The 23,529-nt window shown below is 43.6% G+C and overlaps 1 long non-coding RNA gene across 1 annotated transcript; it reads left to right on the forward strand.

The window, feature by feature from the left end:
- Positions 1–2,074: 2,074 nt before the first annotated feature.
- Positions 2,075–21,688, forward strand: LOC104865781. Its single transcript, XR_781262.1, has 4 exons — positions 2,075–2,128; positions 7,517–7,720; positions 20,207–20,269; positions 21,627–21,688. It is a non-coding gene; the product is annotated as an uncharacterized LOC104865781 (long non-coding RNA).
- Positions 21,689–23,529: the final 1,841 nt, after the last annotated feature.

A 23,529-nucleotide genomic window follows, 5' to 3' on the forward strand; every position in this document is an offset into this window, starting at 1 on the left:
GAAGACCCTGTGTCCTCTCAAACAAAGGCCTAGTACATCACCGGTCATGTTTAGAATCCTCAAATATTTTCCCAAAGAAAATTCTCAGAAAGAAAAGAATCCCTATTGTCCTTGCCAGGTAGAATTCGGAGATTGTTTGGGCAAGATGAAGTAAACAATTACAGGAAGAGAATCACTTTCCCACAATGAATTTACATGTATTTCTCCTCAACCTTGAGCCACTCAGGTGCCTACAGTACCCTAACAGCAAACATTCAGACAAAGTTTTGGTAAGCGAGTTTATATTTTCTAAGCTAGACTTAGGTTTACAGAACGTTCTAGAATGTGGTCTCACAATCACAGGTGAACTGTGTAGCCAGCCTAGGTCACACTTCACTGTGCTTGCCATAAACCTGTGTGTTGGTCTCTCCTGTTTCTCTTCTTTGTCTCTCTGTCCTATTACACTAGAAGCTCCCAGAAGACAGACACCATGCCTTTCTTGTTCCAAGCTTTGAACACTGAGTATGCCTCTGTAAAAGAGAGGCTAAAAGGATGGGTTCCAGGGAAACAGTGACTTGGATTTGAACTCTACCAAGCTACTCGCTAATTTTGTGACTGAGAAGACATGTCTCCCTATTACTCAGTTTCCTCACCTATAAAACAGAGCAGATTCTACGTCTTACCTCACAGAACTATTGCAAAAATTAAATTAGTTCACATGTACAGCATTTAGTTTGACCCCTGGCACATTATAAGCTCTTAGTAAATATTCGCTACTATTACTGTATTAAGAGCTAAGTGAGAACTTCGAGAGATTTTTTTTTTTAAAACGGGGATCAGCTCAGGCAAGAGAAATGCATAGGGCTGGCTTCATTAAGGAGAATTCTAACTGGGATATTGCCCGATTGGCTTCTACAGGCTCCTTACCTGAGGGCACAAGGGTCAAATGAGCACATAATTCGCCAGAAGAAGCCAGCCCTCATGAGGTGAGCCTTGTCTCCCCCACAGCGGGGTCTGAACTATGAGCTAAGACTCTGTGTTCCCAAGCAGAGCCTGACCTAGAGCAAAGGAGACAAGCTCCACTAGGAAGGAAGTGTGCCAGGTCCCTCACCTGCCCCGGACGTGCTGTCTGCCAGGCTATCAGCACAGGGCCCCGGCCGGCTTCCTCTGCTATTGTTCAGCACTCACCGCTCTCCTGATAACCGCTGTGGGAACCGCTGCCCGGACCGAGGGGCCTGGCTAACAGGGCCAGGACTGCCGCAGGGAAGGGGCTCTCCTTGGAATGAGGGGAACAGGCTGGGAAGGGGCAGTCAGCGGCCTGAGGCCACCAGAATAGGAAGCACACTGAGGCACCGATGCAAATGCAGTGTTTTTGAGTAGTTTTGTAAAAGTGAAAGAAGTTCAGTCTCTGCACAGAAATGTTTAGTGTACATAATTATCTGCAAAAAGCCAAAGTGTTTCACCTCTGGACATTTTCTAGACTGTGCTAGTTGTAGCCAATTTTAAAAGATATCCAAGGAGCCCTAAAACTCAGTCATGGGACAAAAACATCTTACTATATTACCCTAGAGGTTTATTACCCTAAGAGATTTGAGGCATTTTTGTCTACATTTAGTTATTAGAATGTCCTCCTTTAATAATGATGTCCTTATGAAGCATCTAAATTAGTGTTCTTAATGTACTTTTCTTTCTACCATAAAGGTTTTCTTTCTTTTGATTATATAAGTAATAAATGGTCAATGTAAAAAGAACAAATTTAACCATATATATGTAAAAAGTTCAACCATACATAGGCAATAAAGAAGAAAGTAAAAAAAGTACCTGAAATGCCACTGCCCTCAAATAATCACCATGTATACTCAGTGAGTATATACTGTTTATACTGTATATCAACGTCTATGCATATATAGGCATACAGTGCCCATTGTATGACAAAGAAGTAGTCATATGTGACTTCATAGAAGCTGTGCATTGTTAAAAGACTGTGAACATTTTTTTTTTTTTTTTTTTTTGGTGCGGGGGAATTGAGCTTGGGTCCTTGCGCTTGCGAGGCAGGTGGTAGAACCACTGAGCTAAATCCCCAGCCCTGTGAACACATTTTTTAAGTGAAATGTTCCAGTTATTTCTGACTCAAGGATCCAAGAAATAGGTTTGTACCCAATATGTATCTCAGATTTATCTCCCTATATATAACTAGATATAGAACATAATAAAACATCTATAAGTAGATACATATTTATACAGCCAGCTATGTATAACTGCCCAAATAAAGATCAGCTTATATGACATGTGTATTTTTATTTGGTACTCTAGCATGATTTCAGGCATTATCAACTAATCATTATATATATGTATGAATACAAGTGATTTGTTCTTTGAAAGTTTAATACATTATCTATGATTTGCTGTTTTGAAAGTTAACCAGGCGTCTGTCACAAAGCACAGAAGTGAAACGGCAGGTGTCAGAACTTCAGATCAAGAGATCTTATAATGATCAGGTTTTAAATCTATGACAGTGTTTAAAATTTAAAATCCTGTCGCTGACCACAGCTAAAAATAAGTCAGAATTCAAGACACAACCCAAAATTGCTAATGCTGAAAGTGACATCAAGGATCAACTGTTTGAAATCACATGACTTAGGCCAGGGACTTAGCTCAGGGGCACGGTGCCTGCCTCACAGGTCCTGAGTTCAATCCCCGGACTGGGAGAGGGCGTAATAAAATCATTTGACTTTAGAAAATGACAATACTGTGGCCCAGTGAAGTGAACGGTGTGTGTAGAATCACAGAGTGACTTGTGGTCAACTCTACACTAAAATCTATTTTATTTCATCATTGTTTCACCTGTTTCCATTGGATTTTGTTTCCTATCACATTTAATATAAGTCAGAACTATTTTCCCCTTTTCTGAATCACACCTGCTCAGAGAAGACTAACATCTATTTGAATTCAGACATTTTACACTTGATCCTGGCCAAAAGGCCTAGAAGCGATTAAATTCAGACATTTTGCAAAACTAACTCAAGGATAAAAATAGGGGAAACAGAGTCCCTGAGAAATCAGATTGCAATATACAAAGGAACAGCAGGAGGAGTGATGATGATTATTATAAATATAGCAAGTACAGGTAGTACCAGTATACCAGGTTGCAAACACTGTCCTACTACTTTATAAGTTATGTGTATTTATATATGACCTGTATGTGTCATTTGGCACAACAGCCAGTGAAATAGCTACTGTCATTATTGCCCGTTTACAGAAGAGAAAACTGGAGCACATGCAAGTTAGGTAATTTCTCAGAATCACATAAGTAGCTTGAGGCGGAGCCAGGGTTGTGGGCCCAGCAGAACAACTCTGGAGTATAAACCTCTGGACCAGACAGCACTAGCCTCTCAAGGAGGAAGGAGCTCAGGCAACCTGCAGTGATATTTCTGAAATGTCACAAGCTCGACACTGTCATCCCGCATGCCCTGGAGAGGGTGCCACAGAGAAGGCAGACAGTTCCAAGGACAAGTCCTGGAGCCTTTCCCTGTTTACCCTGCCCAGTTCTGAGACTCCTGGCCAAAGCTTCTAATTCTGTTTTGGGGCCCTATTCTGTTTCTTTGTTCTTCATTTGCTTGTTTGTTTAACAATTTATTATGGAAAAATCTCAAACCATATTCAAAAGTATAGTTAACAATAATAACCAAGTACTCAGCTCTCTCTCTGCAGTAATTTCAACAAATATAAGTGCTTGTTTTTGTTTGTTTGTTTGTTTTGAGGGGGTACGAGGGCCGAACTCAGGATCTTGTGCTTGCCAGGCAGGCACTATGCCGCTGGGCTAAATCCCAGGCCCTAGCCCTTGTTTTCTTTGTTTAATCATTTACTTTATTTTTTTCCTTTCTGAAACATATTTTAATGCATTGTATGATATATTTAATATATTGGGGTCATCGTACATCTTATGTATACATATATAAAAATATGCTCAAATATATGACACTAAAAAGAACTGTGGCTATTAATGGTTTACAGATACAACTGGCCTATGACAACAGAAGTAGACTTGGGGGCTGAGTACACAGCTCAGTGGTAGAGCACTTGCCTTGCATGTGTGAGGCCCTGAATTTGATCCCCAACAGTGCAAAGGGGAAAAAAAGAAAGTGAAATAGTCGGGACATCTAGGGTCCGGTTTGGGCTGCTTCGGTGACCTTGCACAAGTCACCTCATTTCCCTGACCTATGTTTTTCTAACCAGTGAAATTCTGTCCACTTCTCAGAGTTGTGGTGACCACGCAAGACCACGGGTGATTTCTACCCCAGAACACAAGAGTCCCCAACCTGGCCACCACTTACTTGAGATGGCTGTTCTCTCTTCTGAGCAGTCCTCGTCCCTTACAGAGGAGATAGAGTGAGACAAATGCAGTAGCTCTGAATAATCCCAAGTCAGAGGAACAGACATGCCACCTGCCATAGCACTTGGAGGCCCAGAGTAATTGAACTTGTACGCATTTTGTAAGCCACTTGCCAAATATTTTTAAATTAGGATATTTCTGCCCTTGAGTCCCTCTGGGAACTTTACTCATCAACATGCCTGATGCCTGAGAATGGCAACTTCCCAAGAAGTGTTATTTGCTGGGGTTACAAAGGCCACATGCTCTGTACATTTCCCCAGTGATCAAGGCCTGCAGAAACTGGAATGGCTGCAGCAAAACCCCAGGGGGCTTCTCAGCTATATGGGCTTAGGGCTCTGGGTGGCCCATTCTTTGCCATTTTGAGGCATGAGAGTTCTCTGAAACCCCAGAGGGGGATTGCTTATCCCCTCAAGTATGAAGACTGTAGCCCAGGATATTTGATCCGTGTTACCATAAACGTAGGTGTTATTCTTATCTGCATGTGTACTTATTTGATGCATATTTATATCTCAGTTCCTAAGAAATTATCAGGCTCAGTGCAGACTTGACAAATGGAAAAAAAACAGCCTTTTGGGACTTGAAGGATTAAAAGCTACTTGTATTATGTGCTATGGTCGTCAAGCGTATGACTTAAAAGCACCATTTTCATTATTAGCATCAGAAGATGTTTAGTGATTATACTTGAGAAGCACACCATGGCCCCTTTATTGAGCAACTGTAGTGTTAAAGAGAATTTACCAAGGTTAATAAGACACAGCCCAGCCTTTAAGGAGTCCATGGTCTATGATATAAATAGACAGATGAACCTGTTATTTTAATGCAGACAGACAAAGTACTTAAAAGGAACTAATAAAAAGTTTCATGAGGCACAAGGACTGGAGTTTGATCCCTGGTACAAAAAGTTAAAAATTTTTAAAAAGCTTCGTGAGCGTCAAAATAGAGCTATCATGTGTATGTGAAGTGAGATTCAGGAATCAGGCCTCACAGAGGAGCTGATAACAGGGCAGACACAGTGAGGCAGGAGGAGAAGTGGGTATGAAGAGATTCCTAGCAGTAGAACATCTTGCGCACGTGCTTTCGAGTGACCTGGCACCTCAAGTAGCTAGGGCAGAGTCTCAGTGCAGGGGTGTATCGGTCCATTTTCTATGGTAACAAAATATCTGAGGCCAGTGACTGATCAAGTGGTTTATTTAGCTCACTGTTTGGAAGCTGAAAATCTAGACAGTATAGTGCAGTCTCTGGGGAGGGCCTGTTGGCCACCTCACATCATGGCAGATGGCATCATAGCAGAGGCACATACCAGAGGGCGAGATCCCATCATAAGGCAGGAAGCCAGAGAGCAATTCCAGGATGGAGCCTACTCTCTTATAACTCACTCTCCTGAGAACTAATTCAGGGGCCAGAAGAACCATCTGAATCCCTACATGAGTTAATCCCTGGTCGATGCTGAAGACACACACCCATGACCTGTAGACATCCCACTGGGCCTCAGCTCTTCATTGATACCCTGGGGACCATGCTTCCAACACACAAACCTTTGCGGGACAAACTACACCCAGACCATAGAGGGGAGGAGGAGGCCAGGGATGCTAGCGGAGACCAAACAGAAGAAACAGATGTGCAGCAATGGGATCAGTGGTCGTGAATCGCATTTTACAGCTCCCCATCCCTAGGAGCTGCTCCCCAAAACTTAATACACGTTGCTTGCTTGCCCTGAAAATGTGGCTGCCTCATCCCTGCCATCAGATATCATCCTTTAAACCACGTTCACACAGAAATTCTGGAATTGCCACTGCTCGCGTGGCTTGGGAGGGAGTTTCCTCCAGCATGGAATGGGAACCACAGTTGAATTTTCAGCAAAGCAGGGACATTATTTAACCAATAAGTCTACTACCAACAAACGGATTTGGAAATCTGGACCTTTGAGTTGCCGCTGGCTCCCGCATGCCTTAATGAGAATTAGAAAAAGGTGCCCCTTCTTCAGGATCCTTTTATTGCCAAATATCAGAAGATGATCATAAAAACAGCTTTTATTAGAAAGTCCCTTTACTAATACCTGCCAGAAAATCTTCATAAACATAGAAATACAGAGCATGGAAAATATTAATGGAGCCTCCTTAAAGGTGGCAACCTGTGCACAGCGCAGCACAGGCTGCACAACCGTACACAGCAGTCCTACTTTGGAGAAAGGCTCTTCTACTTTCTTTCAAATGCAGCTACTAAAAACAGGCTGGTACCTAGCAGGGTGGCAGTCAGGGCATGGAGGAAAGGGCGCTGTCAGCTGGGCCCATAAAAACTACAGTGAACACAGAAACTGCTCTTTGTTCCATCTGACCTCACCAGGCACTGAGGGTGGAGCTGAGGCTGGGGCCTGGTCACAAGTCTTCCCTCCAACCTTCTATTTACTACCTGCCCTCTTTAACTTCTGCCCCTGCCCGCTCCGCCGTGACCTTTTGGAGACATTCTCATCACCTTTGCTTCTTCCTTCTTAGGTGGGTGCTCTTGACCACCTTGCTTAAAACTGCAAACCATTAGAATCCCCTCCCAGCTTCCCCTCTTTCACACGTCTTTTGAGACACTTTTGTATTTCTTGTTTTGTTTTCGTAGTGGGGATCAAACTTGGGCCCTTGCACTTGCGAGGCAGGCAGTGTAACCACTAAGCCAAAGCCCGGGCCGCACTTTTGTATTTCTTTATTACATTTCTAGCTGTCTTTCCCCTCTAGAATACAGACTCCAGAGATAAGGGTTTCATTGTCTCAAGTCACTGCTAGGTCTTTAGCCCTTAGAACAGGTCCTGGCTCATACTAGGCACTCAAACATTAGCTGAAAGAATTCATCATCTTCCTTATGACACTACTTGCCCTGTTTCTGAGGCCATCCCTCTTAGCTCTGTCGATTTCAGAAGCTCTTTTGCTTCAGACTCACACACTGTCATTTGCAAAAGGCCTTGAGCCACCACTCCATCAGAGCTTCTTTCCCTGGGGTAAGGCCTGAGGCCCTATTTAAATTTCTCTGGGAGGAGATTGTCTATTAACTTAAAGTCCATTATTGTACCTGTAAGTGAATTGATGGGTGAGATTTTTATCTTGTGACTTCAGAAGAGCATTTCAGGAAGTAGGTATTCTGATTCCTTTTTTTTTACAGATGAGGAAACTCTGATGAAGTTCAGAAACATTAAAGAACATGCCCAAGATCTCCCAAGTAGAAAGTGTTAAAAGTGGGATTCCAGTCGAGAACCATCTAAAGCCCAACGCCTGGAGTTGGCTTGACAGATAGCAGTGCTCGACAGGAGCAGCCCACTGAACAGTCCTGACTGTTGCAGCGAAATTCCGAGTCAACATTAACCAGGTGGGCTGTTCATGTGTTACACACTGTTCCCGTGATAAATCATTTTCATCAAGGCAGATGGCTTCCTACCTGGGGAATTGCAAGCAGGGAAATCAAAACAGAATCTGTGAGTGTTTTACTTGAACTTGAGGAAAATATGGGACAGAACCAATTTCAGCCATTCAGATACTCCTTGGAGTAGGTCTGATTTTCTCCAGTGAAGTGGCAGCGCAGAGGGTTACACTGTGAGTTGTACTTGATTGCTTACTGTTTAGCCATTTGTGAAGTGTTCAAAACAACCCAAAATCGGGGCCAGGTGGATGCAGAGTAGAGTACTAGCTCCAGAGAAGTGGCTCAGTGAGGGGCCCTGACAGGCAGTGTCAGGGACAGCACCAGGCAGCTGAGCCAAATCTATTCATCCATGGGACAATGACAAAATCCTCACTGTGCTCTGGATTTAACCAGAGCGCATGTACAGTAATGTGCCTTGGTAAGTACCACGTCCTACCCAAAGTGCATCAAGACTGAGTCAGCTGTAGGATCCGTGGGGTCCAGACCCAATTCCCGGAGAATTATGGAAACATTAAAAAATGTATCCATCCTTGCTGGCGGACAATGACTGTATAGAGTAGTTGGTGAGCATAATTACGTATAGGTGCAAGCATGTCACATCTCGTAGTGAGCCTCCTCCTGAGTGAAGAGCTGAAGCCAGCTCTTAGCCGGCAGTACTCAAGGGGCCATCTCTGGATAGATCTAAATTCCTTTTCTCCTTTCCTTGCCTAGATTTTATTTATCCTTCCCGGTGCGCCGTACGATCTCTGACCCAAGCATTATCTAGGGGAGAGGTCACTTCCTTGTGGCATTATCTCGTTACTATTTTAATAAGAATCTCAACATCTTCACCTACAGTTTGATCTGAGAATCTCCCCTCACTGCTAACAGCGTTTTGACCCCTTCCGATACATAGGGCAAACCACTTGCTTGCTACCATCCCTAATCGCCACAGTGTCCCTCTCCCCGGCCCCTCTCTCCCCCTCTCGCCCCCCCAACTTCTCCCCCAGGAGAAGTGTCATGTGTCACCCTCCTTCTACCATAGCAGGATGGAAGGCGTGAAAGCCTGTTCTTGGCCAAAGGGGTAATCACCGTGTTGGTCAGAGTTGCAAATGGGTCCCATAACTGGAACATGAACTTTGTGATTGCCACCTCCCTTTGACTAAGGCCACATCGCGTTTTGTTTATTTCACCACTTCCTACCCAGTATTCCATGGCCCACACAGGCTGTGCACTGAGCTCTGGAGATGCAAAGACAAAATAGGACCCACCCCCGCCCTTGAGGAGCTCACGGTTTAGTTGGGGAGACACAGAGTAAATAGTGACACTGCAAGATGATGAGGGCTATAACAGAGCTATAATAATTGAACTGGGGACAAAGACGAACCTTTAAAATAGAAGGGCTTTTAAGATTCATTTTTCTTAAAGACACAGTTCTACCTAGCACGTCAGTCGCTATGCTAGCTTCTGTCTTCTCCAAGCTCTCTTTCACTTGGTAAAATTTACAAATGTTTTAATTATACATTCTATTTTAAAACTAGACAAAGTACACATGCATATTATAAAGAACACTTCTAAACTTTTTCCCAGTTTATTTTTAGGTATAGATGAAACAAGCAGGTTAGCTCTAGAATTTTATAGTCTAACTTGCAACGAATATATTCAGACTAAGTCTCCCTTAAGAGGAAATACAGTTAGGCAGGCTTTTTAGTGGCTGTACCTTCTTTAAAAACAACAAAAAAGGTAAGGGTATGAATATCAAAGTTAGCATGTCACATTTTCTTATTTCAATAATTTTACTTTTTGGATACTCCAGAAAAGAAACTCGTGTTTTAACTAAGACTTAAGTACACGACCACATTTTCTTTTACTTAGAGCTACGCAACTCTTAAATGTCTTAACATGTGCTTAGAATCTCCTAATATCCCTGATGTCTCCCAGAGTGATTTTTAGCTGATCCGATTGTAAAGTCAGGAATGCAGACATGTAAATAAATTGAGTTCTTCAGTGTGGGAATGTCTCCATGAGATGGAGAGCCAGCCGGGCAAGTGGCAGGACAACATGGCTGCCAACACACGCTTGGAAAATTGACAAAAATGACTTTGAGCCACTGAGTGGTTCTCACACCAGAATTAAGAGCAGCAGCGACCATGCCAGGCCAGCCTCCACTCAAATCTGATGCCATAGAATGACACAGGTCCAATTTCCAGCATTCTTCTGAAGACAAAGGAGTTAGTGGGAGTGGTGCTTCATTTCCTCTGTATTTCTGTAAATTATAGGCAAATTGGAATCTATCTGGGAAACAGTAGCCCTGCTCCTAAGTTATATTTCCTCTTTGTGAGAGTCAGTTGACCTATGTGAAATTAGTTTTTACGTTAATATGTTGAAAATTGATGCTCTCTCTTACCTTGTCCAAAGTATTTGATGAGAATTCTCAGGTGTTGTATTAAGCAAAAAATTTTATTTGAAGCATTTAGAATGAGAAACTATGAGAGTTTACCTCCATCCTCTATCCATAGTGTGATTGCTGGAAATGAAAGCAGCACTGGGGACTCAGATCTGTCACCATCTACCTTATCATGCTGGCTGTGTGAGCAATTTTCTTAACATCTTTGTCTCTCAGTCTCCCCCACCCCACCCCACCCCACCCCACCCCTGTCTGTAAGGTAACATTATTATCTGACTAGTGGTTGTTCTCTTAGGAATTTATGTATTAGTTCCAAAAGTATTTATTGAGCACCTGCTAAGTATTATGTAATAAGAGACAAAATACTTGTTACATTAAAAGAACAAACTCTGAGCTGGTTGTGGTGGCCCACGCCTGTAATTCCAGCTACTTGGGAAGTTGAGGCAGAAAGATAACAAGTTCCAGGCCAATCTGGAAAACTTAGTGAAACCCTACTCAGAATAAAAATTTTAATGGGTGCTAGAGTTCTTGTCCCATGTGCCCAAGGCCTTGGGTTCAATTCCCAATAGTAGGGGTGGAGGCAGAATGAACTCTGGAGCCAGAAAACCTGGGTCCAGGATTCACCACTAGATGTACAACTTCAGTCAAGTCATCACCTCCTCATGTTCCACGTTTCTTCTCCATAAAATGGACCTAACAATAGTATCTATCTCGCAGTATTGATACAAAAATTAAATGTCTCAATATGATCTTGGGATAGGACCTAGAACACAGCTTTACATAAATATTAGCTATTTTTCTAGGTACCACATTTCTGAGGAGAGCTTACATTTAGGGGGTAGAAAAATGTCATAAATAAGTAAATTATTTGATATGTAGGTGACAAGCACTGCAAGGGGAAACTAGAGCAGGAAAGCATGATTGAGAGTGCCAGGAAGGGACTGCAGTCTTTGATATGATGACCGGTGCAGACCTCATGGAGAAGGTGGTATTGGAGCAGTCTTCAAGTCGGGGAGGAGTAATCCGGGCTTACATCTGGGAAAGAATATTGGTGCAGAGATACCTGCTAGTAGAAGATCTGTAATGTGGGTGTGTATGGGCCTGGAATGTTTGAATAGTAAGGAAAGTAGCATAGCTACAGCCTGGTAATGGAGAAGAAAGGGGGAAGAGACCACGTCAGGTCATCGTCCTGACAATTACCTGTGGTGTCAGGACACCTCGTAGGCCATTGTGAGGGCTTTAGCATTTACACTCTGAGAAACAGAAAGTCATTGCAAGTCTTTGAGCAGAGAAATGTCATGGTCTGACTTATACATCTGAAAAAGATCTATTTGTCTACTGTGTTGTAGTGCTCAGTTGTACTGCTCAGTGTTAGCTGTTACTATTATCCCCACCATTGGGTTTTATTGAGCACCCAGCTGTATCTGCGTCTCTATTCCTGTCTGTTGCCAACCAACACCATAGATGCAGGATTATTAAAGCCTTTGAATGGTTCCATATCAGGAAAACTGAATTGGCCATTTTGTGTTGGTATAGAACAACATGGATGGAGCAGCTGCTAGGACATAGATTTCTGGTGTCACTAGTTGGGTCCAAAAGGTCATTCCTGAATGTGATTCTATGCATTGTATCAGCCATAAAGAAATGCTTGCTAATCATAAAATGTCAGCTTCACTTAGCAATGTTTTTCAGGGTGTGATTAAAATCATTAGCCACATTACAGCACATGTCTATTCATGCAGCTCAGTAAAGAGATGGACAGAGAACATGTCTTCTTTCACACGCAGAAATGAGATGTTCTTCCAAAGGTAGATCACTGAGCAGAGTTTTTAAGTTACTAGAGATGCTCCAGAGATTTCTTTTAGAAAAACAGTCCCCACTAGCAGCACATTTCAGTGACACAGTGTTGGTCCCAAAACTTACTCATGTGACATAGTCAACCTGTTCAATGAACTCAATCTGTCACTCCAGAGAAGAACCACAACTGTGTCCACGTGAGCAGATAAAGTGGGTGCATTCAGAGCCAAAGAAACTTTGAAGTCAATGAGTAAGCATTGGGATTTTTGACATTTCAGACATTAGAAGAGAATTTGAAAGTGACTGATCCAGAGCCTTCTTTCTCCCACCTGGTGCATGACCACCTATCTCAGCTTTCAAAAGAGTTTGAGCATTACTTTCCAACAATAAAAGACCCTGGACTTGGAAGGTGCAGACCCACAACCCAGTTGTGAATGAGTCAGGTGAATCGACTTAGTGCTGGAAGAGAATCCAGTGCTTGAGATCACAAATGATGGCGGACTTACAAAACTAATCAAATAAGAATTGCATCTTTTGTAGTGAACATCTTAAAACAAACAAACAAAAAATAGTATGTCTCAGACAACTTTAAATAAACTCTGTATGACCTGGATTAAAGCCAAACAAAATATCCTAAATTACCACAAAAATCACTGAAAAGCCTGCTTCCATTTCCAGCAACCCCTGTTTGTGAAGCAAGGTTTTCTATAGTGACAGCAACCAAAATAAGATTATGGAGTAGACTGGACGTAAGCAACACATTTCAGGTGTCACTGTGCCTCATCGCCCCAAGATGTGGCCACCTATTACAGGAAAACAAACTCAAGGTTCATGTTGATTCTGCATTGTGATGAGTTGTATAATTATTTCATTATATATTATAATGTAATAATAATTTAAGTAAATGCACAATAAGTGTAATGCATATGAATCATCCTGAAACAATCCTCCCCTAAGAACATAGAAAAATTGCCTTCCGTGAAACTGTTCCCTGGTGCCAAAAAGACTGGGGCCTGGTGCCCTCAAGTGAAGGAAGGCTACAGGAAAGTTCTGATACGTTTTGAGGTCAAGGTGGGAGCAAAAATGAAGCAACATGGAAAAGCAAATGAAGAAACTTGGGGGCTTCAGAAACAAACTGAGTGTAGCTCAGCCCTGTGTGTTGGCCCTAGTAAAGTGATACTGTAGACCGGCACTAGGACGTGGTCCTGCTCTCCTAACTTCTTTGGCTATACTAGTGTATTGCATTACCAGACCCTCAGGTACCATCTGTCTGTCTCTCCAGACCAGCTCCACCTGCCACTACCACACACTCTCCGCACCCCTCTTGCAGTTCAGCTCAACACAGCTGCTTGTGGTTCTCAATGCCTTGCAGTTCTCGCTCCCATATCTTCACTCACACTCTTCTCTTTCTGCCTCTGCAATCAGCTGGCTCCCACCTGTCCTTCAAGACAGCTCATGTATCTGAAAACCTTCTTAACTGTCCCCCAAGCTGAGCACGGAGCACTCTTCTGTGTGGCCACAGCCCCATGATAGCACTTAGCACTTTCAATAACACGATCTGTTGACATGGTACCTCCTCCTAGGTGTTAAGATCCTCCAAAAATGTTAGTCCCTGGCTCTGGTGCAGTAGTAGAGGTGGAATGGGCTGGGAGGAGAAAAGGCCAGGGAAATGGTCTACCAGCTTGCTGAACCATACCTGGAAAGAGAAGTGTTGTTTTACCCGTGGGCTATCTGGGAGTTGTCAGAGGGACTTCTTTGTCCATTACTCTTCCCCACACGAGAGAAAATGGCGCATGGCATAATGGCTGGGGCGTCAGACAGACCTGAGTTTAAATTTGGCCTCTTTTCAGCTTCATAATTCTGAGCAAGTTGCTTAAGTTGGCTGGGCCTCAGCTTCCTCATCTCCAACAGTAGAACAAGAGCACCGACTGCACGGGGAAGTGCTGTGGTGACGATTCAGTAAGATAATGGTTGAGAGTGCTGAACACAGTGTCTGATTTTATTTGTCAGATTTTGCTGCAGTGACACTATTTTTAAAGCACATTTAGTTTTTTAGGGCTACGGACTAGCTTTGGCTCTGTGGTACTGGACTGGTTTCTTTTCTTTTTCTTTCTTTTTTTTTGATACCAAGTACTGGTTTCCATGTATCTTCTGAGTGGCCTGAGGTGCAGGGGCGGCCATTCTCATTTTGGGGAACGTGCTCCAAAGGGGACAGAGCCGAATCCACCAGCACAGTAAAAGCTTCAGCTGTGATACAGCATATGTCTGCCTACTCCACCTGCCCTAGTCCCACAGCCCAGCCCCAGCAGGGCTGTCTACTCTCCCCACAAAGAAGCACGACAACCACAGAACGGCAGTATGATTGTCAAGGGCCATCTACCACGTGTGGCTGTCTGTGGGCCACTGAGCGTGAGCTGGCAGATGGATTCCTAGGTACATACGGGATGCAAGTGACCTTAGAGAGGGTGGGCATGCAAGACCTGAGTAGACGGAGAAAATGCATGGCCGCCTCACCCCACAAACCCGTTCTCTTGCTCCAATTCCCAGGAAGAGAATGAGTGGAAAAAGAACTTTTTAAAGAGGGATTCATGACCATAGCTCCCTTATCTCTTACTTCTCCTACTCTGGCTCACGTCTCACCGAACAGTCTGGCTTCCCCGACAGTCTCTGAGCCCCTACGCGTGTTGCCGCTTTAGGGCTTTTGCACTTACTGTTCCATCTGCTTAAATATTCTGCCCCAACCGCTGCAGGACCCCAATCCCTTCCTTCTTCATGTCTCTGCTCAAATGTCACCTCATCAGAGAGTCCTCCCTGGCCAATTTGCATAAAATACCGGACCCTGTCCACATACCCACGATTGCCCTTAACCGGACTACTGCTCTCCACAACATTTATCACAACCTGACATATTATTGATAATATTTTGTTGTATCTCCCCCATGTAGAATATGAGGTATGAGAGGAAGGAGTTGTTCTCCCTAGAATGGGGAGTGATAAGGTAGTCATTAAATATTTGTTGACTTCATTAAGCATAGGAACACACACATGGCCTTGTCAAATCCCATTTAATGACCGTGAATGCCTACAGCAAGACAATTAAAATAACTCACCCAAGGTCACACTGTTCAGGTTGTCCACACTGCCACACACTATGAGGGGAGCAGGTGGGGCTGACCCTCTGGCTCCAGGTTGTAGATGAGATGCAGCAGGTGCTTCTGTTGCTTTACCAGGACCCGGATCAGGGCCGTAGCTTGGAGAAGATTCCCCTGTCCCCTGCAGAGCCAGCGAAGCTAATGCCCTGGGCACCCTGCACCCTAGGGTGTTGAGGCCAGGGTGGAAAGGAGCTGCTGAGCCGCTTCCCTTGATGGTAGGGAACAAGCGAGCCAGTACGCCTCAGCAGCACCTTGTTGACTTTTAACGCTTCCTTGTCACCTCTTGTCTGCGGCATCCCTGATAAGATGCTACAGCCAGGGTAATCTCCTCAGGGCCTCCTGCCCCACGTGGCCGCTCCTCCACTTGGCCCAAGAATGCTGTCGGCAGGCAGAGGCCTAGCCGAGCTGTGTTTGTCCTTGACCCTCACTGATAGAGCTTGCTCTGGACACAGAGGGAGCCCGAGGAGGGCCCCAGGGAGCTGGACTTTCCGAGGCGGGTTCCTGAACGCTTACCATCCCTCAATGGCAGTGAGAACCTGTGTTTGTCTCTTCCTTCCTCCCCAGCCTCCATCCTCCAGTGCCCGCCTCTCATCAGTAGCCACGGACAGGAGATTCCCACTCAATGTGCCCCATGAGGTGCCACCACAATGCCACCCTGTCACCACATAACAGGATGCACAATGTCTGGCCCCCGCTGGGCGACCTCATGGCCTGCCTCAGATGCCGCTCTGCAGGAAACTGCCACCTGCCCCTGCACGCAGAGCCAGCTGTAAATGCCACATCAGTCTGCCTCTCCTGCAGCTTCTTTACCTCGAACTGAACTTACAGCATGAAGGGGAAGCAGCGACCCAGAACCAGCTCCTGTCCCCAGGGGCCAGCCTTTGAGGGTCTCAGAATGGCTGCGTCCCCCTGCCAGCTGTCCTCTGACCCTCCAGAACAATATTTTAAGGTGCAAATCACAGCTTATTAGTGAGTCATGAAATTAGTTCAGTGAGCTGCTGTCACCATTTTTAATTAAGTAAGTGAAAAAATGTAACTTTCATAAAATAGGGTATTTTTAATAAAACCTCTGTTTTGGCCACATATGTATGCATGCATATGTGCATTCTTGGTTGACTATTGAAGCTATTTTTTTTTTTTACTGTAATCTGATACTAAATGTGCCCATCAAAGACCAGAAGCCTTTATAAGCTATGGCAGAAGGTCTTCCAAAGCAGGAGCCAATCCCGCTCGACAAGGGCAAGCTGGGGGTTCACAAATCAGCTCTGGGCTCCGTGGGATACTGATCGTCACCCCAGCTTCTTGGCATCAGTGCAGCTGCAGAGAAATTTGACTTGAAAGTGAGACTGAGAAGAAGGTTCAACAGTCCCAGAAGGCTCCTTGCTGATGAGTGCAGGGATACAACCGAGATACTCAGGGCAGCAGGGTCCAGTGCGTGGATTTTGTCACTGAGGGGAAGGTGAAAGTCTGACTGCCACCAGTCAATGTTAACAGACAACACCTTGCTAGGCACCACGAGGTTCGAGGGAACAAACTGGACCCCTGGCCTTAATGAGCCCACAATATGGCAGAGTGGAAGACCAAGTGGAACTAAATGGGTAATGGGGGAAACTTGTGGAAAACGGTGTATTACTTTATGCCTCTTTTTAAAAAGCAGTATATTAACCAAGAGTAGACTTCACAGGTATAAACTGTAGGAGCAACAAGCAGCCAGAAACAGAGGCAGTGAGGGCTGGAGGAGACCACTCCCTCACACAGGGGCTCGAGTTGCGTGGCTACGATGGATGAATAGTGTGAACAGTGGGGCAGGAAGGGCTTTCAAGATCCAAGGAAGTTAAGTCCCGGCTCCAAGTCAGCCTGAGGTGTTCTTGAGGCTACAACGACACCACCCTCACTGGAGCAGAGAGACTCTGGGTATATCCTGGCTTCACAGGGTGAGGCAAGATTGTGGAGGGTCAAGGAAGTGGATTTGATGCTATAAATAAAATAAAAATCTAACATAACCCAAATGTCAGCGGCAGAGACCCTGCCACTTGAGGTCCAGATAAGATTGACAAATCTCCGTTCCACATCCTGTGGAAAGTTCAGTGCTCTCCTCAAGACATCCTCACTTTCTCACAGCAGTTACGTTTTTGTGGTCTCCTCTGGGTCTGGAATTAGTTACATTTACCAGTGTGCTGAACCTCTCAGTGCATGTGGCTCCTTTTCTTACCCAGTCCTGGAGTGCGAGTCCCACGAACTCAGTCCCTATCCTTGGGTCTCTTTCACCCCTCCCATCCCTCCCCTCCGTCCCATCCCCTCTCCCCCATATCTTGCAAGGCCTTTGCCGACATTTTAAGGAAAATGGAGGAAGAATTTACCTTGAGTTTGCAGCAATGAAAACACGTTAATTTAGTATGAAAAAAAAAAATCTGTATTTTTAAGGACTCCCTCTGCAAATTTCAAGCAACTCTAGTTTTCGTCTCTCTAAATTGTATTGGCTCCCTTTTCTTTTATCCTTTGAACATGCCCAATCCCTGTACATCTCTTGTCCAGAACAATTGATAGATCACTTCTTCTCTGCCAACCTAAGGATCTGACCTTCTATCCCCAAGTGCCTATCAAGGGATTTTTCTTAGACAGTTTCCTTCCTAATAGGAGTTCTAATGCCACTTGTGAAGATATTTTTCCTCATTCCACTCCACAAGAAATGTTACAGAAGATTCAGTGCTGAGGCTGATAGAAAAAATTTGGAGAAAGGGGTAGAAGATTGATCCATGGATGTTGGACCTGCGGCCAGAAAGTAACACAGGAGGGACACCTGAATTCCAACCTGATTCCGCTGCTAACTTGCAGTATGATTTCACTTAAATCATATTGCTCTGGATTTCAGTTTCTTTTTCTATGTAGTAAGAAAGCTCTCCTGAAAATTCCATCCTCAGATCTTAAAGGGTCTGGGAACCTTAAAGGGTCTAAAAATTGTGTCTATGTAGTTTGTTTGTTTTGTTTGTTTGTTTCTCAGACTTTTTGTTGCTAGCAGCAGGAGCCATAGCAAAGCGTTCAATAACGGTGAGAGGGAAACTATAGGAGTATCAGAACTTCTGAAAGCATGTAGAACTGAAGAAGTTAAATTAGTTGACTCGCCAGGTGTGGTGGTGTATGCCTATGATCCTAGCACATGGGAGGCTGAAGCAGGAGGATTGCTCTGAGTTCGAGGCCAGCCTGGGCTACATAGGGAGACCCAATCTCAAAAAAAAAAAAAAAAAATAGATGATTAGCACATTAGCTGAAATGTTGGATAGTTATTCTAATAGAGTCATATTTTAATAGCAAATATGATCCTTAATTAACAGGAGCCCACATTAAATGTTCTGGGACTCAGCTCACTGTTCCTGGAGGCAGCCTGGTCAGTTAACCACACTACATAAACTGGCGTCTCTCTTATTCTCGTGTCTCTTACCTTAACATGAGATTGTGTCTAGAAAAGAAAGACCCACCCACTGAGCTGTTAGTCTTAATAATTCTAACCTCTAAAGGAGAAGTATTTGTGAAAATGTGTGCAGTTAGTCCAAATGCTGCTCTAAAACTACGTGAAAAACAAGGAGATGCCCTTATGGGAGACTAGAATATGGCAACTCAAAATGTGCCTTTTTAGCATAAGGATTACTTGGAGTCAAACATTCTGAGAAATTTCAGACACAGGAAGGGCTCTAAAAACAGAGTAGAAGTTACCCTTTTATGGGGAAAATTTACTTCTATAGAGGAAATTTGTCAAGGTGCTGGGGAGAGAGGATAACTACATCACAAAAACCTCATCAGAAAGACGCAGCTTAACTCTGCGTAACTACCCTTACCCTTGCTTGCTTTGCTTTTTCAAGCCTCTCTTCATAACCAGCCTTTCCCTCACTCTCTCTTTCTTCCTTCCTTTCTTTCTTTCTTTCTTTCAGGGGACATTGGTTTTTAACTCTAAATTAAAAACTTCTTTGAGATTTATTCATTTCTCTGAGTATCTCCCATGTGTAGAGGAAGAATAAATGCAGTTCAAGTTGTTTCTCTTTCTCTTCATCTGTCTTTTGTTGTAGAAATTCATCTCAGCTAAGAACTACAGGGTAGAGGGAGAATTCTTTTTCCTCCCCTATACCTTGTATTCACTTTGAGTCTTGCCAAGCTCCAATGTAATCTCTGGGCATTCGTGGGACACTACAAAGCTGTGTGAGTAGGATGATGAGGAAGGACAAAGGCACACATCTCCTCAGATGGTGTCCATGTCCCATTTTCCTCTGAGACTTCACTTTCGTGAACGTAAGTTCACAGATAAAATTACAAGAACTGAAAAGTGATGACAGCAGACATTAACCCATCGGGCACTTCTGAGCACAAGGCCCGATGTGGCCACCAGGCGCCTAGGAAGCCAGCCCTGGTAGGGAGGCCCGACAAGAGACTCACCATTCACATCAAGAGTCTTTTGGCTGAATATCACTGGGGCCTATGGCAGCCGTCTTCCAGTCATGAAGGAAACTAGCATGAAGACAAAGTGACAAAAAGGAAGAAAGATTAAAAAGAAGGGTCTTTGAAGAGGTTATTGAGTCTCTGAATTAACCGGTTCCTATAGCCATTTTGAGTTCAGTTTTCTATCATTTGTAGCTGAAAGCATCCTGGCTTGACACTAATACAGGGATCTAGATTTTTAACTAGCACCCAGGTGATTCTGCTGGAGGGGGCCTAGGAATTATCTTCTGAGAAATTCCTCTCTAAAACAATAGCAAACAGCCCAGCTGTGTTGACAGAAGCACGTTTCCATGAGATAAATCACTTCAACTGCAGGTAAATACCTCAGATGCCCAGTTCTTATTTATTTTGACCATTAGTACTGCTTTTGTACAAAGCTCAACATTATTCTTTACACTTAAGAATTTATTTTTTTCGGTTCTGCCGCCTGCCTTGCAAGTACAAGGACCCAAGTTCAATCCCCGGTATCAAAAAAAAAAAAAAAAAAAAAAAAAATTTAAAAAAAAAAGAATTTATTTTTTTAAAAGCTTATTTATGATTGCTTAATGTCCTGGGAATTACATAGCTGGAAATCTTGATTATATATTTTTTTTCTTTATCTTTTCCCTTTAGGGCCATGTGGGAGAATTTCTCGACTTCCTCAGTACCTCATGGAAAAACTGCATGATATAAAAGGTCTTTCGATTCTTAGACCTCCAGGGCCTCACCCAATGAGGCAGTACCATCCACTGATCTAAATAACTGCTACTGCTATTCTTGTAAAGCAGGGTCACCGTGCCTGACTTCCCTTCCCAAAACAACAGGGTCCCAGAATTTTGGCCTGAACTGTCCTTATGGAGGCCTGGCCAGGGGAACAGAAACAGCCGGAGCTGGGAGTGTGGAGTAAATGGAAAAGATAATCAGCACTCAGGGGAAAAAGAGGGCCAGTGACAGTCCAATAAAAGCAGACCATCCACAGTGGTCGAAAAAGAAAGACCAGGCTGCAGGATCAGTAAGACTGAGGAGTGGGGGTGGAGGCTGAGATGAATGTGGCCAAGTTTCTCTTCTGGAGATCTCGTAGCTCCCTGTGGAAGGACTGTTGATGATTGTAACCTGGTTTTTTGCAGAAAAAGGCACACCAAAAATCTCATAGCAAATGCACTTGTATCCCAACAACGGGTAACAAGTGGAGGCTCAGATCTTCTATACAGTATATTACATAGAGATAGCATCTTGCTACAAGGAGGCAGAGGGAATGGATAGACAATTCTTCCCTCCATAGTTCTCCATAACACACTTTAGACCATTGACCTACTGCAACATAGACGAGAACTATCTCCATCCCCCATAGGAATTATAATCTCTGTGAAGGTAGTGAGCATATTTCACTCCTTTGTATCACCACCTTATGGTGAATTTCCATTCCCACCTGTTGATCGGACTTCAGTTGAACAACAACTCAAATGAATCATTTTGTTTGTGTGTGTGCGTTTGTTTCAAGACACGGTCTGGCTATGTAGTTCAGGCGGGCCTTAAATTCACTGTGTAGCCCATCCAGGCTGACCTTGAATTCACAGGGATCCTCCTGCCTCAAACTTTCAAGGGCTGGTCCTACAGATAGATGTACACTGCCACACCTGGCTCAAATGAGTCATTTCTATTTAGAAAGCAATAAAGGATACCAAGGCCATCCCTCTGTCAAGGAAGGATAACAGGCTCCTCCACAAATATGGGAAAGGGGCAAACTAATTCCATGCCACCCAAATGACTAATTCTAGGCCATTATCCTTTTGTAATGAAAATTGGTGAGAAGAATTCTGTCCCTCCTCTTGTCACCTCCAGTATCCTCTTCTCAAAAGTCTCTCTTGAAACTCTTCCTTCAGTGAGGTCTCCAATTCCACTACTGGAAATTTGTTTCTTTGAATTAAGTATTGTCCCCTCTAGGCCAGAGTTTTAAAATGTAAATACCCCCGGGAGAGGCAACACATTACATCTCTATTACTTTTGTATAAATGCGTTTAATCCAGGCTTTCTTCTTCTTCTTCGTGGAAAGGGCTGGACTCCTCGAGGGAAGGAAATTGTGTACAAGGAAGAAAGAAATGATGATCAGAGAAGAACAGAATGTATGGGGTAGAGAAGACTGGAATTCAAAGGAAGGTTGGCCTCTGTCCCAGTCTCACTGAGGTCTGGCCTGAATAGAAGCAATAACAATAATCACAATAGCTTTTATTGCTCATTATGTGATACTCATTTCTTCTTGGTAGAAGTCTGAGGCTATTATCCTGTGGTAATTAAAACAATATATTGCATTCTCCACTTGGGATTCCTTGGAAACAGTGTGGGTAATACACACTGGTACTCTGAAAACTTTTAGTTTCTCTTGAGTCAAAGCAGAAGCTTCTAGGAAAGATTTTTCATGTTAAGTTCAGAGTTATCTCTAGTAACTCACATGTGTGAGACAGGAACCCTGGGGGAGAGCCAGAGCTCCCTTTTTGGTATGTGAAGAAGGTGCAGATACAGGATCACCTCCAAAGTTGTCATCAAGCACAGTAACATTCTTCTGTGGCTTTAGTGGGGCTCTGTGCTGTGAGCAGTGGCCGTCTTAATCTTTCTCATCAAACAGACTTTTCCCTTGCTTTTCCTTTTGCTGGTAAAATGTAGTTTATTGGTATGCCTTGTATAAATTTGTTTTAATTTAATGAATCCACTCTTTAGCCTTTTCAAGGGCCATAAGCAGTGGGCCACAATATCCTTGTCTATAAATTGGGTTCTTGCCCACCTCAGATAGCAGTTCAAGGATCATAGAAGTTGTGTGTGAAGCACTTGGCCAGAGCCAAGCACAAGGGAGATGCTCTGTGAATATCGTTCCCTTTCCAGCTTCTCTCAAACTACCTGAAACCCCAGAAGTTACTTTGGGGAGCAACCATGCCAAAACTCCCAGATCGCACTTCTACCTTTCTAGGCTGTGCTATGCTGTGTTGCTAACAAGGAAGTGCCCTTTATAAATGAACAAAAAAGATTTTTATTTCTCTACAGTCCCATAACCAGATTTTCCAAAACCAAAGCATAGAATGCATGGCCTCAGCACACAAATGGTCCGTCTGTTGGTTTTGTTTTGTTCTTAGGCATGTTAACTTACGTGACAAGTTTTTCAAAGACAAAATAATTACGCTACACTGATTATATGTATATATAAAATTTAAGGAATTATCTTTTGATGAGTGAAATTACATCAAAAGAAAGCAAATTTAGCAAAAAGAAAAAAAAGGAGCAAATTCGGCAGAAGCGATCCTTGATTATTTGACATTGGAACTGTTGGAAATGACTCTGTCATCATAGGCACCATTTGTACAATAGCTAAGCAGGCTGCCCACAGTGCTGTGCCCTAGCCAGACGCTGACGGACTGACCTTTCTTTCCCAACCAGCTTGGAACAGTTTGGTCCTTGGTCATGCGTGCTCCCATTTACTCAGCCCCACAGGTCCTGTGACGTTAATTCTGGGTGTCTCTGAGCTGAGATGCCCGAATAATGGTTGATGTGTTCAAGTGATGGGAATGGAGGGGTTAATCTTCCAAAACTAGAAACATAAATAGATGTTAGGTTCAGAAATAAGTCAAATAACTGCTTTTCTGTTTTGTTTTGTTTTTGCTTTCAGTGATTTAATGCTGTGGCTCATTCCTAACTCACTTCTTACGTCTTTAGCCAAAGATGAAGGATCAGTTATTCCCATCTCAAATAGAAATGTTCATGGAACTTAAGTCACAGTTAATTAGTTATCTGACATTGAAGTCCAGACTGAGTGACCTGCACAATCATTTTCTTTGGTTAGCATCATCCTTCGTAAAGCTAATCCCTAAACGTGAGAGAATTTCTATACCTGCTCTCTCTTCCTGAGATGGGGTGGCACCCGCTTGACAAGGCTAAGAAGTACAGTGATGTCTATCTCAGTTGGCTCC

The sequence above is a fragment of the Fukomys damarensis genome, unplaced genomic scaffold, assembly GCF_012274545.1.
Source record: "Fukomys damarensis isolate Sample0158 unplaced genomic scaffold, DMR_v1.0_HiC HiC_scaffold_33, whole genome shotgun sequence".
In the NCBI taxonomy this organism is placed as follows: domain Eukaryota; kingdom Metazoa; phylum Chordata; class Mammalia; order Rodentia; family Bathyergidae; genus Fukomys; species Fukomys damarensis.